We start from the raw sequence: 18296 nt of genomic DNA, 5'->3' as shown, positions 1-18296 counted from the left end.
GCCGCCAGCAGCATCGCCGTGTCTGAGGACAGGCCCCCCGTAGACTCCTTCTCAGCGGGGGTGGTGGTGGTGTAGTGGTCCATGGTGTTCTGCTTGGGAGCTGCCGTAGCTGGCTTGTCTTTGCCCATAGCGGATGAAGAATCAGACCGAAAGGGCCCGCACCAGGTTGGCCCCCACCGCAGGCTGGGATGAAAAGGAAGGCAACAGAACACAGGCGTGGGGCAAGCAGCGGTGAGTGTCACCCCACCACAGGTCTGAACACAGGGTACCGCTCCGGCGTCTCCAACAGTCACCCACACATAGGCCCTGGTGGATGCACGGGTCCGGCTCCTCGATGCCTCCAGTGTATCGGGAAGGGCCCGCCCTAGCGCCGCAGAGTGGCCCCCAACCTGGGGAGAGGGCCGACTACGGATGACAGATGACAGAGTCTGGCCGCACACCCGCGCCGCCAGTCAAGTAGTCTCAAGTTCCCAGGCCTCCCGTCGTACCTCTCTACTCCGGGGGCTGGCGTGGGAGGCAGCAGAGGGGCGCCGCACAGCAGGCACTAGAGATAGGTCAGGCCACACGCCAACTAGACTCGGGGCCCCAGGTGACACCAACCCTCAGCTGCAAGGCGGTCGTCCCAGTACAGCCTAGGCCGGGCGAGATATCCGTCATCCGCAATCCGGGTCACCTGGCGCACACTCGCATAGGCCCACCACCTATGGCGGACTCCGCAGCTCCAGGCGGGCGGGCAGTCCCTGATGATAGCTGGGCCAGCCAGGCCCATGTGGCGGTCTGAGTGCTCCAGGCCGTGTGTAGAGCCCCGCCAGGCCCAGAGCGTCGTCCTTGCAGGCCCAAAGCACAGGGGGTGGAGGATGGGCACCACGATGGCGCCGCGGCGACGATGCATTTCGTCCGCTCCGTCTGTGCACACAGCCGCTCTCAGGGTCGGATCTGCTTCTTGTGCTTACCAGGGGCCGCACTAGACAGGGCCACAGCCGCCGCCCCCCGGCAATGACAGTATACGGCAGCCGCAGCGCAGCCTCCTCCGCTTTCAGCCTCGGCTGCGTTGGCCGCGAGTCGGGCGCACGGCAAGGCTTCCCAGCCCACCACTGCCACCAAACCTTGTCAGCAAGGTTGCAGTATGCCCCACGGCGAGTGACCCACGGGAACAGCAGCTGGGGTCAAGGATCATGCAGGATTCTGGCCCTGGGAAGAAGCGAACTGCGGAGCTGTACGAAGACTCATCCGCCATGTTCGGCTCCAAAGCCACGCCCCCCAGATTTTAATGATTGATTCCTACTGCCGATGTTAAAATATGTTCTAACTACTATAAGTAATTATTTAAGGTAGCCGAAGGTTGACCTGTTTCAAGCCTAATTTAGTCATGTGAATGATCTAGCAGCTTTTCTTCAGTGACTGGGGTTGCGATATATGTATTCCTTGTGTTACTCCCAGCCACCTATACTTCTTTATGTATCAATACAAGTAAATCACATTTTTTTAAAGACCTGTAGTGCAAACAAAATTATGACAGCATCAATTTCATTATTATCAAAGATGGACAGTTGAGACACCAAATCATGCTCACATGTTCATGTTCACTCTCTGTGTCCAATGAATTAAAAAGTGCGAAATTCCAACACACTCTGTCGATCAGTGAGGAAACGTACCCACTGAGGGTATAAATCAGGACTCTTCAAGTATTTTGCCTGGTAACACGCTTATTAGCTTGCTGTAAAATATCAAAATACAGGGTAAATTGACCCGTATTAATAATCTGGCGATCGGTTAAATTGCACCTACACTCTCTATTGAAAATATTGAGCAGCTATGCACTACGTACAAACTCCTGTATATCAGCACACTGGAAGGCCTACACACGCCGGCAACCTCGAAACTGACGAGCGTGGTGGGTCTCTGATATTTAACCTGTTTTCTGTCAGAGTTAATTGGAAGCAGGTGTCTCATGCATATGAAGCTCGGGTTCTACCACTAGAGTGGAAACTGTCAGGTCGGGCGTTTGGGTCCATTTTTTATTTCTAATAGGAGAGAACTCATCTCTCCCATGTATATGTAAACGCGGCGGCCATTTTAACAAGGGGGCGCGAGTCTATGTAGTCAATGTGGGCCAATCATGTCAGTCCAGTCAATCTTGGTTTTAATAGTCGGATTGACATAATAAAATACTCCTATTTCAATAATATGACTTGTTTCTTTCAATAGAGTTTTTTGAATGAGGCTGGTAATGTAGATTGTGACATGCATGTGTCATTTATTAGCTATGAGCTCATTTATATTTTGTACCAAGGAATTTCATCATTGACACTGATGGTGTTCGTTGAAAGGCGGAATATCCATTGTTGAACCCTTCTAAAAAGGGCATGCTGGTTTATGTTTGGGTATGCTTCTAGCACAGTCCATCGTATATCTTCTACACTGTGTCCCTCAGTGAGGAAATGTGTGCTCTTTTTTGTGTTGGATTTATTGCAGGGTATAGTGCTGCAATTTTCATTTATTCTCAATTTTACAGGGCATATAGGCATACCTATGTATTGTTTACGACGGGGACAAGTAATCAAGTAGACACAGTTCTTTGTGTTGCAATTGCTGTGTGATTTTTGTGTCTACAACCGATTAGTCTTCAGAAGTATCTCGCTAGAGCTTTCTGTGAAAGTACAGGCGACACAGGATCCACATGGGAAATTTCCTTTAACTGGGGTTAAATCCCATAGCAATCTCTGATCTGACCCCTTATTGTCTCATTGGCGTGTTTGTATTAGCATGTCTTTCAGATTAGCAGTTTGTTTGAATGCAAAACTAGGTGGTGGGAAGGATAGTTGCCCAGTTTGTAAGATTTTCCAGTGTTTCTTAATTATTTTACGTATCTTATTTGACTGGGGTGTGTAAGTAGTGACACATGTTAGGGTCTCATCTTGTTGTCTAGGGCGTGGCACTAGTAGTATCACTCTGTTACAATTCCTTACCCGTTTACGTGCAGTTTTTACACATTGCCTAGGGTATTGCCTCGATTCCAAATCGACGGCCAGGTTTTGTGCCTGTGTATCAAAGTCCTTTAGTCTGTTACAATTGTGTCGCAGGCGCAGAAACGGTCCCTATGTTAGATTGTCGCACAGGGATTTTGGGTGATGGCTATTGTAAAGTAGAAGGCTATTCCTGTCTGCAGTTTGTTTATATGAGCTTACTACTAGCTTGTTGTCTTTTTTCTTGATCAAACGATCCAGAAACTGTAGTTCTTTCTCAGTGATTGTTTTTGAAAAATTTCAGGTAGGGGTTTAAGGTGGTAACCCCCCGCATGTGCTGCCCAGGCTCGACCTAAAAATGGGATCCTCAAACCCGCTCTTCAGTACACTCCTGGGCCTGTGTCTATTACAGACACAGGACTGCCCTGCTGCCTGAGAAGGAAGACTGGACATGCACCCCTCATTCCAAGCTACCTGAGTGTCTCCAAGGGCTATCTGACTGGCCTCCAGTTCTGAGTGACAGGAATACAACGAGCTCCAGAGGTCTCGCTGTAACTGCCCAGGTGACCTGCTGCAGTCGACCTGCAACTGAACCTGCCAGAGCCATGCTGGCCTCTGCTGGAGTGAGTTCCTGATCCCCAAGAGGTGCCTCTCAGCTCCTAGAAATTTGGTGTGGCATCAGTTGAGCTCCTGCTAGAAGAAATCCTGAGATTTTGGGCTCTCCGCGACCGCAAACAGGTCAGTTTGCACCAAGATATTTCCGTCCGTGCCGACCGCCAACCCAAGCTTAGGTGAACCTGACTCTTCATGGTACAGCGACCACCTGGTACAACTGGCAATGCGGGATGTGCACTTCGCTCTACAGCATCGACAGCCTGCAGTGACCGCCAATGTGAATCTCCCATCAGTGATCATTCTGATGCCCAACAGAATCTTCGCGCTACAGTGACGACCATCCGCGACGCCTGGTCTGCTCTTCGCTCTAGAGTGATGACCAACCACAACGCTCACACTGCTCCTAGCGGCCTCCTCCACCACGAACTGGACTGCGCACTGGACTTTTGAAGGTAACTCTTTCAGCTGGACTAACCTGGTCACTGTATCCGGCCCACGCTCCATCACTGTCGACCTGAACTTGTGACCATCATCCAGCCTCGCATGACCAGATAACCGCAAGTGACGCTTTGTGCTTTGAAGCGCTATACTTACGGTAAAACTTTGAAATTGCTTAGCTGCGGTTCTACTAATTTAATTTTTGTCATTTTGGTGTCAATTTATTATATTTTACTCTATTTTTCTGAATTGGTGCGTTATTTTTCCAGAGTTGTGATTTCACTTTATAACTGTTTGAGTGCTGAAGATATACTTTACACATTGCTTCTAAGCCTGACTGCTTTTGTGCCAAGCTACCAGAGGGTTAAGCACAGATTAATTTAGTGACTTTTGTGGTTCACCCTGACAAGGCTTGTGACTATTGCTTGAGAAGGGCTCACACCCCCCTCAACCAACAACTCAAGTATTTGTATTTTGTATTTAAATATATTTATAAAGCGCATCAATCATCCCGAAGGACATCACGGTGCTTGGACGGAATTTTAGAGCAGTTCAAGTTGTTCTTAATAGGGTCAGTATCTAGGAAACAAAGTGGTTTTCAGTTTTTTTCTGAACAGGAGATGATCTTCTGTTGGGCGAAGATCAAGGGGTAGGTTGTTCCAAAGAACTGCAGCTGCTTTAGAAAAAGATCGGTCACCCATCCTGACCTTGGATATGTGTTTGACTGACGCGAAGGCTAGGTGACACGATCTCAAACTGCGTGTTGGGACATGGAATTGTAACTTATCTCGCAGACTATGTGGTCCTTTTTTATGGAGTGTTTTATGCGCAAAGCATAGGAGCTTGAAGCTAGCTCTCTGGCATACAGGTAGCTAGTGTCATTTCTTCAGGCAGTGAGTTGCTGAGCACTATTTTTTTTGGCTACAAATTAATTTAGCAGCCGCATTCTGGACTACCTGGATTCTAGAAAAGGTATAGTCGGCCATGCCAACATAGAGGGCATTGTCATAGTCCAGTCTGCTCAGGAACAAAGCTTGTGTTATCAATACAATACTCACAATACTCTTCAAGATGTACTTCAGTTCCAGTCACATCATACTGGTACTTCAATATCCAATGGGGAGAACACTTGAAACTCCATAAATACAATTCTTGATTACCTATCAATCTCATGATTATCCCAGCTATTGGATGTAAAGCCATGTGCTTCCATGTTATACTTCGCAATCCGTTCTGAATACATACACGTTTCAAATAACCAATAAGAGCGAAAAGTTGCAGAAGGGCTTGTTTCTCTTCCCCCTTATTATATCACAAACAAACAAGAACAAACTCTCCACCAATAGGCTCTGTTGTCATGAATGTTCTTCACTCATGCATCCAGGGAACCATACGGTTTTTTTAAAAAAACCTTACCCACCAACCTAGGTGTTGTCATGCTTCATCATTGGGTAGCGAGCTTGTTCTTGTTTACTTGTAAGTCATACATGTTAACACATTATTAAAAGAAAAAACTCACCAGTAACAGCACACTGTTTGCGACCTCAAATACTTAATCTCAGAATAGATCTACAACTGCTGGTTCTATCTCTAGATGAGACTATGGAAATACTTTCTTCATTGACCTTCCAAGTGTGACTCCAATAAAAGTAGTACTAACCTCTGGAACAAGGATAATCACAAACATTCAAAAGACAGCCACCTCAGCGGTACTTTTTGTACTGGCTCTGTGATGAAAGGCTACATACTCAGATGAGTGTGCATAATCTTTGTTGAGCATTATAACTTCAAACCGATCTAGCTCGGAACCTGCTTATAATAGAAGAAAAGAGAAACTCTAGAACCAAGGAAATACTGTTGCCTAAAAATCCCAAAATTCAAAGGCAAATCACACGTAATCAGTCCTCAAGTGGGGTAGGATTTAGAATTTGGATTAAATTCGCACTGGAACTGAGAACCAACTCTTACCCGCAACTGGGAAGCTCAGTCGTTAAAAACACACTTCCTTTTCAAATATACTACAACTAAATGCAATCTCTCATTCATGCTGTTCTCTATGAAAAGTTTACTTTCACGTTCAACTGTGTATACTCTATGAGGTGCTGTAACGTAGCTGGTGCTCATGTAAAGCGCTCCAATACATTCGGGTCGAGTTTGCGCTATATAAATCTGCGATAAAAATGTTTTTTTAACACAAATTTATTTTTTGATGCCAAATGTAATCCCTACGTAAGCTTACCAAATTAATTATGTTAATGCTATGTTCTTTGCATAGAGAAGTGTCCCATAATATTGGTGGCGCTATGTAAAACGCCTATTAAATTAAAAATAAATAAATACAGAAATCTCTAGTTTGTGATTTGTTCCCATGAGACGCTATATTCCCTCCTAATCGATGACGCCCCTTTCTAAGAGCCACACGTGAGTGATTTCAAAGCACTCACAGCAGAAAGTCCTTGAGTTGAGGGAGGCGACCTCCCCTCGCCGCCATTGTGCTAAGCACATTCCACGCATTCCGAGGGACGAACAGCAGCAGTCATTGTTGACCGGCACAGCACACCTTGGGGACATTCCTTTATCCGGTTAAAAAGCAATGTATGGGAACAGGTCTTTGGAGGTTAGAGGGCACTGACTACACACTTTAACTAAAAAATGACAGAGTTTCTAGACCAAGTAGCTCCTCTCAAACTCAAACAATTGAGGCGAACCAAATCTAAAACCTGGTTTAACGTGGATCTGAATGAGAAGAGGCTTCAACTCAGACAAACGGAAAGGTCTTGGAGACTAAACCCCTCGACCTTACTCCTAGCGCAACTTAGATCTGCTCGGCAAGCATACAAAAAACACATTTTCAGTGAAAAGGCGCCTTTCTTCCGCAGCCAACTAGATCTGGCAAAAAACAGACCGAGAGAACTCTTCAACATTGTCAAAAGCCAAACTAACTACACTCCCTATCAAGAAATCAAAGCCACCAATGAGCGATGTGAAGAAATTGCCACCTTCTTCACTAATAAAGTCTCAAATTGATCAATCCTTCTTCAAACCTCTAACCCTCCTTCCCTCTTAACCTGCCCCACTCTAACCACCCCTGATCATTCAGAAAGAGTTCTTACCAAGGACAATCAGGTCTGCCTCCAGCTAAAAAACAATGCATTGGTCCGACTTTGAGCTAATGTCGGATAATGAGGTTATCAGTATAATTTCTAACCTAAAACCTTCCTCCCACACTATGGACCCCATCCCATCCACAATCATAAAATAACTTAACCACACCATTTCCCCTTTCTGGATAAAAATCAACGCCTCTCTCACCTCAGGCTGTGTCCCAGACTCCCTTCAACTTGGACAACTCGCACCCATTCTCAAAAAACCAGGGGCCGACCCTAATGATCTCAACAACCTCAGACCTATCTCCAACCTCCCATTCCTTGCAAAAACATTGGAGAAATGCGTTCTCCACCAACTCAACAAACACATTGATGAGTTCAACCTCCTCGACACCTTTCAATCAGGATTCAGGAAAGGCTGTAGCACGGAAACAGCTATGCTCAACGTCTCTGACGATATTCACAAGGTTTTAGATGAAGGTGATGCCTGCCGACTCATCCTTATTGACCTATCTGCGGCATTCGACACAGTAAATCATCCAGCGCTTCTGGAGACCATGTCGAAGCGCTCCGGCATCAATGGCACAGTACAAAAATGGTTCACCTCCTTCCTTCAACACCGCTCGCAACAAATTAAAATCAACTCCTGTCTCTCAAAGCCAACAAAAGTCACACTTGGGGTTCCGCAAGGCTCGATCCTCTCCCCGGCCCTCTTCAATCTTTTCATGGAGCCCCTCACAATCATCTTGAAAAAAGCTGGAGTGAATTACCACCTTTTCGCTGATGACGCCCAAATCTATTTCAAAATCAAGTCTCCCAGCGACATCCAACACCTCAATGCCACTCTAACCGAGATCCCAACTTGGTTCAACGCTAACCATTTAAAACTCAATCCAGATAAAACAGAACTAATCCTATTCTCTCCAAAAAGCAACCATCGTCCAATCCAAGAGTGGCTCAAGAATCTGGTCGCCCTAAACTGCCCCATCATCCTATCCGACTCAGTTAAGTCTCTAGGCATCACCCATGACAAGAACTTATCTTTGGAGGCCCACATCAAAAACTCTGCAAAAAGTGCTCTTTTCTCTCTAAAACACCTCAAGAAATTGAAACCTTTTCTTCCCCATGATGACCTCGAGACAGTAGTCCAATCCCTAGTTCTCTCTAAAATCGACTACGGGAACGCCATCCTAATAGGGACTCCAAAAGCTCACCTAGCCCCTCTAAAGGCAGTGTTGAACATGGCCGCTCTACTCGTATCTGGAGTAAAAAGATTTGATCACATCACTCCAGCTCTCAACTCCCTCAACTGGCTTCCCATGGAAGGGAGGTGTATTTACAAACTGGCCTGCATCACACACAAAACCCTTCACTCTCCGGCCCCTAACTACCTGAACAACAAACTGGTAAGAGCAGGTCAATCCAGATCGCTGAGAAGCTCCAACTCACTCCTTCTTATTCCTCCGTAACTGAAAAAGAAAACCACACAATACCGATCGTTCTCTGGCAACGCTCCCAGGATGTGGAATGCTCTCCCTAGAGTCCTCAGATGCAACCCCTCCTTCTCCTGTTTCAAAAGGGACCTGAAAATCCATCTCCTCAACAAATACTTTCCTGACCAACGTCAACTAACCTAGACTTTAATATCCGAGTTTACTCCTCTCCCTTGACATTCAAGGATAGTTGGCGACCGGACTGTGTTGACCACCTTATCTTCCATGCTGTATTTTTTTTATCCCTGTTTTTTCTTCCTTACAGACTGCCTACTATGCAGTGGCGGCTGGTGACGTTTGAAAGTGGTGGGCGTAACATTATTGTCGTAATGCACTTTTATAATGCAGACAAATAGTCAGACACACAGCCTCCTCCCCCTTCCGTCTCGCTCCTGACTCCTGCCTCTCCTCTTGGTTAGTGTACCCCCTTTCTCTGCCTCTGATTTCCCCTCTCACACCTGCCCTTGGAATGCTTGTTCCACCTGCCTTCCCTATGCCGGCTGCAACAGCGGCAGTGCCAGCTCTCTGCCATCCCTTGACCTCCCGCTTCCTAGTCAAATGTTCAAGCTTGTACTGGACATCCGAGGGTGTGAGTGATTGACTTTTAAGAGATAACTGTTGCCTCCTGCAGCCGAGGACATCAGAGAGTACACGCTTCAGTCTGTTGCCAGAACTACCCTTGTAATAAGAATGTGTTAACTCACCTCACCTCACATTGGGTGGAACACGTACACCATGTTTTTAGCTCACTAATCACGATACGCCAAGATTCACAGAGTAGTTCATTTCCATTTACTTATGTAATTATGTGAGCAGAGATGGGTGAATCTCAATTCTCTGAGAGAGTGATCAAAATCTATGAATGTTTGCCACAATGGATAGAACGACTGCAGAATTGAAACCACTGACCTTCATACCACAAACTGTTTGAACAAACATATCGGTCTACATTCACTGCGCACCTTTTCTTATAATGCAGCTCATGAACAGTATTTAAGCAATAACCATGCTGCGTGAAATGGCCTTGCCATTAGCCCGTGTTTCGGTGCTTTTTCAGAAGGCTACGAAGTGTTGCATTCCACAACATTCAAGCGCGCGCGCACGGTTCCCGCTGACAAAGATCAATGGGCTGGGCAGGCTGCCCGGTGATTGGTGGGCAGCGCTTGGCATGCTCTTTCCAGGGTTCGCTCAGCCGCCCTCCCGAAGACTACAACAAGCATTTACAATGCAATGGTCTCGGCATTGTTAAAGTTAAAGCTATTGGCATTGCTCATGACATTATTTTTGTTTGTTTTTGTTTTTAAAACATTTAACCCCTTCTGTGCCCATGACGAGCTGGACTCGTCATGGGCCGCGGTTGCGCTGTGCCCATGACGAGTCCAGCTCGTCATGAACCCCGCCCGCTAATGCAACGCCCGGCACAGGGCGGGGAAAGGGCGTGGCACACAAGGGGTTAAAGAAACTGCATTGTTATTTACAATGCTCAAGCCCATCAACTTCTTTGATAACAGTGAACTGGCATCTTAACCATATTAATGTTTCTCTAAGTCCCCTCTCCCTTGTTTAGTGGTATTTCATTGAATTCCTGTTCTCAAGGCACAGTCTCACCTGATCCAACCTTAGTCATGAAGGTAAATGTACGTTGGGTAGACCTTCAGTTAAAAGTATGCACTGTAGTGTAAAAGGTTGCACTAAGTTCCTCATACCTTACCCTCGAACCTCTGAGAACTGCATCCGGGTTTCTGCTCAATGTCTCACATTACCAAATAGCACAGGAAAGTGCAACTTTTACACAGTTCAAGATTCCAAACTCTAAAACTACTTATCAAATCAAATTCGAACGGCCAATTGTAAAATTCTTAGAGGGTATCTCATTCTAAAATCCACCTGTTTATGCAAAATTATAGTGCATCAGGGAACGCTGCATAGAGAGATGCAGTGGCACTTTGTTCTCCAAGCTCCAGCACCAACCGCCCCCCTGTTGGTGAGACGGTCATCTCACTCCCCCGATGCTAGTAGTCTTACCTGGCGCCCTCCACACGCTCCCTGTGCGTGTTGTAATTGACGATCATGACCTTCACCGAGCTCTTGAAGACTATCTTGCCCTCCTGCAGGTAGGCTAGGGTGCGGCGGATCGGGAAGCGCCCCTTCATCGGCATCTTGGAGGGTAGCAGGCAGCAGAACCGGAGGAGTAAAAACAACCCGGTACTCACATCTGCTGGAGGTACCAGCAGCACGCGGCCGCGGAGAGTCCTGGGAAGTGTAGTCCGAACGCAGTAGCAGTGACCCGGAAGTAACTTCTAGCTTGTATACGGACGTGAGTATAGGAGAGTAAAGACTAGAGCGCATTTCCATGTCAAAGCAGAGCAGAGCTAGAGAGTGTGAACGAGAAGCTTCGTGCTTCAGGAATAGAAAACAGTGAAATTCACGGCATTTCCAAAAGCAGTATGTTGTGCGAACCGAGTAAAACAAGTTGAGCACCGGATGAAACAAGTCCTGACCACCCCCTTCAACACTTGCTTCCCATACTGGCCCGGCTTGCATTTCGTTTTAAGAACATAAAATGACGTATGGATGTACTAAGGTTGCCCATTTAAGACAGCTCAAAATCAGTACATTATGTTTACAAACATTCGAGAAAACCGTAACGCTAAACGGACCCACAATCCGCTCTCAATTATTACATGCTGAAATAGCTGACCATAATCACACAGAGCACGAGACGCAGATCTAAAAACGCACTTTGATTTTCACGCTTTTCTTTAAAAGTGACAGTAACCGCATTCAGCTATAGAGCTGGACGAGTCGTCACAGGGGCGACTCCGACAGACTATAGGTTTGTAGGAGCGGAGTCATTTCACATATGAGTGAACACATGCACGGAAGGCTGGGCGGCTGGCAAAGTCTGTCTGTGATGTTTTGCACTGTCATTCAATCGGGACGACTCCGTTTTAGTTTTCATTGTCAGATGTTGGACTTCGAATTCAATGACAAACCGTGAGTGGTCAATGCGCCCCCTCCCCCTGCGGCTGCAACCACACAGCACAGTGGCACGGCCAGCCGACCTTGTCCTCACACCCGCTCTCGAGCAAACAGGCGTGACAAGGAGGGGGTGCGAGGTAGCAAGGGGAGGAGCTCTCTGCTACTGAGAAGAGTGTTGCAGGCTGTGTGGGTGTGAAAGGCTTGTGGTGTTTGTTTTGGGTCATTGGGCAGCGTGTGGGCCTCCTGGGACACTGTATTAGAGTGGTATCGTTGATGTCTGACAGTGAAGAAGCCCCAGCGTTTGGAGGCACTAAGGTGGGAGAAGAGTTGTTTTGAGATGCTGGAATGTCCGTTTTCTGTGAACGTTGGGTGAATGGTACAGTATCTGGGGTAGGGCGACGGTGTGAGTTTTATGGGGTACATGGATGCACGTGGGGTCAAAGTTTGTGGATGTAGAAACAATAGCCTTTAGGGGTTCTGTGATGTCAGTGCTTGGTGTGGTATGGTGCCGTTATGCTTGGGGTGGTAGTGCCGTTGGCTGTGGCGGGGTTCAACGATTAGGGTGGTGTGATGGTGAGGTTTGGGCTGCTAGGGTGGGTTGCTGCATGCGGTGGTGATGCCCCTGTGTGCATTGTCAATGAACCCCCACCCCTGACTGCCACAGCATTTGGGGTTCTGTGCCGGCGATCCTGCAAGAGGCTGAACGTTGGAAAGCAGAAGGTGTTAAAACATGGGTATGGGAGGAGGAGCCTAGCGCGCATCCAAGATGGTCGCGTGAGCACAGGGCTCCCCGGACCCTTGCTGCTCCTCGGAATTTATCCTGAGAATATCCTGATGTGGTTTATGGAATCTGGCAGATGAAGACCGGCTGAGCACGTATCTCTTTTCAGAACCCGAATCGGACCTGGGAATCCTGAGTTGTCGTTGTTCGAACTTTTGGGACCCACCCGACGGAGGTGCCCGGGGCGAGGGTGAACCGTGGAGCCGTGTCGTAATTGAACAACAGCGGCTGCAGTGCGGTGCCAGTGGCCGCTCTACTACTTTCGGTTTCACTTTCGGACTTCAGGGGGCTGGCCTGCGCACGCATTTGATGTGGCGGGGTGTTTCCTTGGCCTCTGCGCGAGGCCTTGTCTCCACCTGCCACTAGTGTACCCATCGCCTTGGGTCCCCCCGCGCTGCTATATTGTGGTCCTTGGTGAGGCGCTGGTCTGCGGTGCCGGTGCCCCTACGACTCTTGATCGGCGGTCCCCTTCGGTGTCCGTGGCCACATGGGGGGCAAGGGGGGCCCCGAGGGGCGTAAGACTAAGGCCTCCCTCCGCGGGGGACCGGTCCAGGCCAACAACATGGACCGCTACACTCAGGGCAGAGGGTCCCCTGGAGCGACCGGCCCCCCCCCGGATGCCGCCGGTGGTGGCACGACCGTCTCTCCGGAGCTTTCCCTGCAGGACATCATGGGCGCCATCGATGGCATCGGGGAAACCATCGCCACGCAATACGAGGCCCTGGCCCGTAAAATCGACACGGTGGCAATCGATGTCACCTTAATTCGGGCAGATCTCTCCAAAACTAACGAGAGGGTTCAGGCTCTCGATGTGCGGACCTCCACCCTTGGTGCGGATGTGTCGGACCTGCAGGCCGCGCTTGGTGACATTAAGGCGGTCAACGATCAGATGGCCCGGCGGCTGGAGGACTTCGAGGGACGGGCCCGACGCAACAACATCCGTGTCATAGGCGTACCGGAGTCCTCCGACAACCGCCCGGTTGACCTCCTGGTCGAGGAACTCATCCTCCAACAGTTGGCCCCTGCAGGCCTAAGTAAGTTCTTTGCTGTGGAGCGGGCCCATCGAGTTCCGGGCGGTCGGCCACGGCCGGGGGCCCCCCCGAGGCCTATCGTGGCCAAACTGTTCTACTATAGAGACCGAGATGCGATTCTGCAGGCCTCACGGGTCCACGGCCCGGTTCGTCATGAGAACTCATCCATTAACTTTTATCCGGACTTTACCCAACTTGTCCAGAAACAGCGGATGGGATTCCAGGGGGTGAAGCGTCGTCTTCGTGAACTGGGCCTAAAGTACTCTATGCTCTACCCTGCAAAACTCCGAGTGGAACATGAGGATCGGACTGCCTTTTTTGACTCTCCTGTGGCCGTGAGTGACTGGCTGGACTCGCTGCCGGACAGAGGGGGCCGTCCCGGGCCCTCTGCAGGCGCCGAAGGTGACGGGTCCCCTTTGGAGTGACTTTTGGTCCTTGATTTTGCCAGTTTGCATTGTTCAGCTGGGTTTTACTTCTTTTGTTCATTTAGTCTCACTAGGACCTGTGTGGGGGGCGGGCGGGGACGGGTCCCTTTCCTCCTCCGGGGTCTTTTCGTAGAATGGGGTTAGTAGGGCGACAGGCACACTGCAAGTTGGGGGGGTTTTCTGGCCCGCAGGGGTGCAGGGTGGGGGGAGTTGGATTTGGGGGGGGGTTGGGGGGAGGGAGGGGTTGTTTTGCTGTGTGTTTTTTGTTCGCAGGGCGAGGTATTGATTTTTGTCCAGATTCGGGAACTGTGCTACTGACTGGGGGGCCTTTGATCTATTGGAGGGGATGGGGGGGGACGGGTTGAGACTGATGTCATGGAACGTCAATGGGTTGGGGGATCGTATCAAACGGGGTGTAGTACTGCAGTATTTGCGTCGTTTGACTCCTGATGTGGTGTTTATCCAGGAGACGCATCTGGTTGGCAATGTTTGTCATGCAATGAACAGGGGGGGATACCGCCTCGTGGCCCATTCTGGTTTCACAACTGGTTCCAGGGGGGCGGGCATTCTCCTGCGATCCTCACTTCCGTTGGATATCACTAGGGTAATCTCGGATGACAGAGGGCGCTATGTGTGTCTGACTGGGAGGTGGGAGGGGCAGCCCCTTTCCCTGGTCTCAGTTTACGTCCCCCCGGGCCTCCAGAACTCCACCTTCGCGGACTTGGGTCGAATGCTGCTGGACCTTCCGGATGGTCTTTTGCTTATGGGCGGGGACTTTAATTCGGTGGTTTTGGGTGACCTGGATCGTCACCCACCCAGGGCCCTCCCCGCTGCCCAGGCATGGCTTGGTGGACTGCTGGAGACCTTCGGCCTGGTGGATAGTTGGAGATTAATGCATCCGACCCAATGTCAGTACACCTTTCACTCTGGGGCGCACGGGAGTCTTTCTAGGTTAGACTACTTCCTTATGCCCGCGGCACAGACTGGTCGGATTCGAGAGGTTAGGCACCTGGCGCGGGGTATTTCCGATCATTCCCCGCTGTGGCTGCTCTTTGACACTGAGTCGCGGTCTGCAGGGCGGATCGCTCCCATTAACCCGTGGTACCTGCGAGACCCTACGACTCGCGACAGCCTGGTTAAGGCTATGGACCAATACTTCCTTGAAAATGAGGGGTCGGTGTCGTCCGCAATGTCCCTGTGGGAAGCCTTTAAAACCGTAATCCGCGGACACGCCCTCTCCCAGATAGTGGTGGCTAAGAAGCTCAAGAGTGAGGCAGTGGTGAAGCTGGAGACTGACATCTCGGGGCTGGAGTCGGCCTTGGAGACGGGTGTCACTCCGGACAGGCTCCATGTCCTCAGCCTGAAACAGTTTGAATACAGGTCTCTTGTCACTGACGCTGCCAAAACGATGTATAGGGAGCAGCAGGGTCGATTGTATGATGCCGGGGACAAGGCGGGAAAGTTGATTGCGTGGCTGGATAGGAAGGAGAGAGTGAATCGTGTGGTCCCGGAGCTGCGTGTCTCGGATGGAGTGTGTGTGACTGAGCCTGGTGAGATTGTGGAATGTTTCGCTGACCACCTCCGGGCCGTGTACTCCCCGGTGACTGATAGGGATGAAGAAGACTCTTGCCTTCTGCTGAGGGATATTGCTTTGCCCGGCCTGTCCGTCGAAGACCGTGAGCAGCTGGACGCCCCCTTGTCTGTAGATGAAATTGCAACTGCGATTCGGTCCCTTCGTTCGGGCAAGGCGATGGGTCCTAACGGGCTGCCTATTGAATTATATAAGTTGCGCCCGGATAAACTCGCGCCCTTCCTCCGTTGTATGTTTCAGGAATCCCTTGAGGCAGGCTCCCTTCCTGACGACCAGCGTCTGGCTACGATAGTCGTGATCCCCAAGGACGGTAAGCCACGAGACCGCTGTGCCTCCTACAGGCCTATTTCACTGCTAAATGCAGAGCCTAAAATCCTGGCTAAAGTCCTTGCCAATCGTTTGTTGAGCGTCATCTGCGATTTGATTCATCCTGATCAATGCGGCTTCATCCCTCACCGTAACACCGCTCTTAACTTGCGGCGTCTTCACGGCGCCCTCGCCAGGGCAGAGTACCTCTCCGAACCAGCCGTGCTGGTTTCTTTAGACGCCACGATGGCCTTTGACACCATCGAGTGGCCATTCCTCTGGGCTGTCTTGACCAAATTCGGCTTTGGGGAGGGATTTCTTGGCTGGGTGAAGCTTCTTTACACGGGACCCATGGCTCAGGTGGTGGTTAATGGGCGGGTCTCTCGGCCCTTCGCTCTCGGTAGGGGTACGAGGCAGGGGTGCCCGTTGTCCCCTCTGCTCTTTGCTCTTGCCTTGGAGCCGCTCGCTGCCTGGCTCCGCTGGGAGCCCTCGATCAGAGGGATCCGGTGGGCCCCGGGCTTCGAGGATCGGGTCTCGTTGTATGCGGACGATATTCTCCTGTATCTCACCTCGCCGCGGCAGTCGCTTGATGTTCTCTTTGATGTTCTGACTTCCTTTGGGAGAAATTCGGGTCTGACTATCAACTGGTCTAAATCCTGTGTCTATCCTATCTCCGGTGACCCTCCTCTCTTGCCGCCTCGGCTTCCGATCCAATTATCTCTGTCCGGCTTTAAATACTTGGGAATATACGTCTCGATGGACCCGGTGGCTCGCTATGAGCAGAATCTCCTGCTTCCACTTCGGCGTTTGAGGGAGGACACGGCTCGGTGGTGTAGGCTGCCCTTGTCCCCGCTGGGTCGGGCAGCACTGTTTAAAATGATGTCCCTTCCCAGATTCCTCTATGCACTTCAGAACTCCTTCGATGTCATTCCTGTGTCCTACTTTCGGGAGGTGGAGAGTCTGCAGAGGAGACTGGTGTGGGACGGGCGGGCGCGTATCGCTCTGGCAAAGCTTACTCTCCCCTGGTACGACGGGGGCATCGCGCTTCCCGACATTCGCAGGTATTATTGGGCCTCACAGCTCTCGGCCATTAACCATGCCACGTATGCGCCTGGCTTGAATCCGGCGTATGAGATGGATAAATTCCTGCTTCCCGGCGGAAACTATAACAGGGCACTTTACTCCAGCTCGGCTGGACGGACCCTCACGGGCCCTACTAAGATTGCGGTACGGATCTGGAAGGCGGCCAATGTAGCCATGGGCTGGAGTGAGCGATTAACATGTGCTACTCCTCTGTTTGCCTCCGACCGCCTGGGAAGCCTCTGGACAACGAAGGGGTTTGAACGTTGGGACACGATTGGTATTAGTAGAGTGGGAGACTTATGGATTAAGGGTGCGGTTAAAACATTCGCGGCGCTCCAGAGCGAATACGAACTTACGGAAAGGGAGTTCTTCCGCTACGCCCAGATTCGGCATGCCCTGCTCTCTGTATTTGGGGAGGGGACCAAGATCCCGGCTTCTTCGCCCCTCGAGGACCGCATACTCGATGGTCATGTCCCCGACAGTACTATCTCTTTAATTTATAAAAAACTTATCAATAGTCGGGCTGACCTCTTGGTGCGCCTCCGGGAGGCGTGGACGGGGGATGGGGTGGAACTGGACGACGAGGACTGGCAGTCCGCACTGTCGTCCCCCAAGGAAGTGGCCATTCCAGCCCGTCTACGCCTGGTCCAGCTTAAGATTCTCCACCGGGTGTATGTGACGGGTCCCCGTTTGGTCTCGATGGGATTTTCTGAAGAAGGGCTCTGTAAGCGGGGATGTGGACTCAGTGCCACCTTTCTCCATATCCTTTGGGAGTGTCGCGAGGTGGCGGAATACTGGCGCCGGGTTCATGTGGTCATGGGACAAGTCACCGGGGTTGCGCTGCTGCCGGAGGTGCGTCGCTGTGTCCTGAATGTGTGGGAGCCCAATGATTATAACGCGGCTCAGACTCGGTGGGCGGCCCTGGGGAACATGATTGCCAAGAGAGACATAGCGCAGCTTTGGGGTTCCCAGCGGCCTCCCACCGTGTCCGTATGGAAGGAGAACATGGACTGGTGCATGTTCAGGGAGAAGACTGTGTATGTGGCTCGTGGTAAACCGGGGGCATGGAGTAGAATCTGGGGGCAATGGAACGCGTATCGTGGGGGTATCTGTATTCACCCCCTAGTGGACACCGATATTGCTTTGTCCCCCTGACCCTTGATGGTTCCTTGCGACTTTGGAATAACCGAATATAGACGTTTCTCTCCCGTGACCCCCCCCCGACCTATCGGTACTCCTTCCTCTTGATAGCTATTTGAAGGTCTGAAGTAGAATCCCCCGGATGTAGCCTGACCCACATTTTTTGCCCATATGCCTCGCCTTTTGTTTTTATTTGTTATTTATGTTAAACCTATGTATGCTGCTTCCCTAGGACTATCCGGAGCCATGTACGGGGCTGGACCCCGGGAGTCGGCTACTGCTTTAACATCTGTATGATCCTTTCTGAATCTAGCGGCCGGCCCTGGTGGTTGTAGGCC

The sequence above is a fragment of the Triturus cristatus genome, chromosome 1_1 (assembly GCF_964204655.1).
Source record: "Triturus cristatus chromosome 1_1, aTriCri1.1, whole genome shotgun sequence".
NCBI lineage: Eukaryota > Metazoa > Chordata > Amphibia > Caudata > Salamandridae > Triturus > Triturus cristatus.
The sequence above is the reverse complement of the archived record's forward strand: the minus strand, read 5'-3'. Positions refer to the sequence as shown.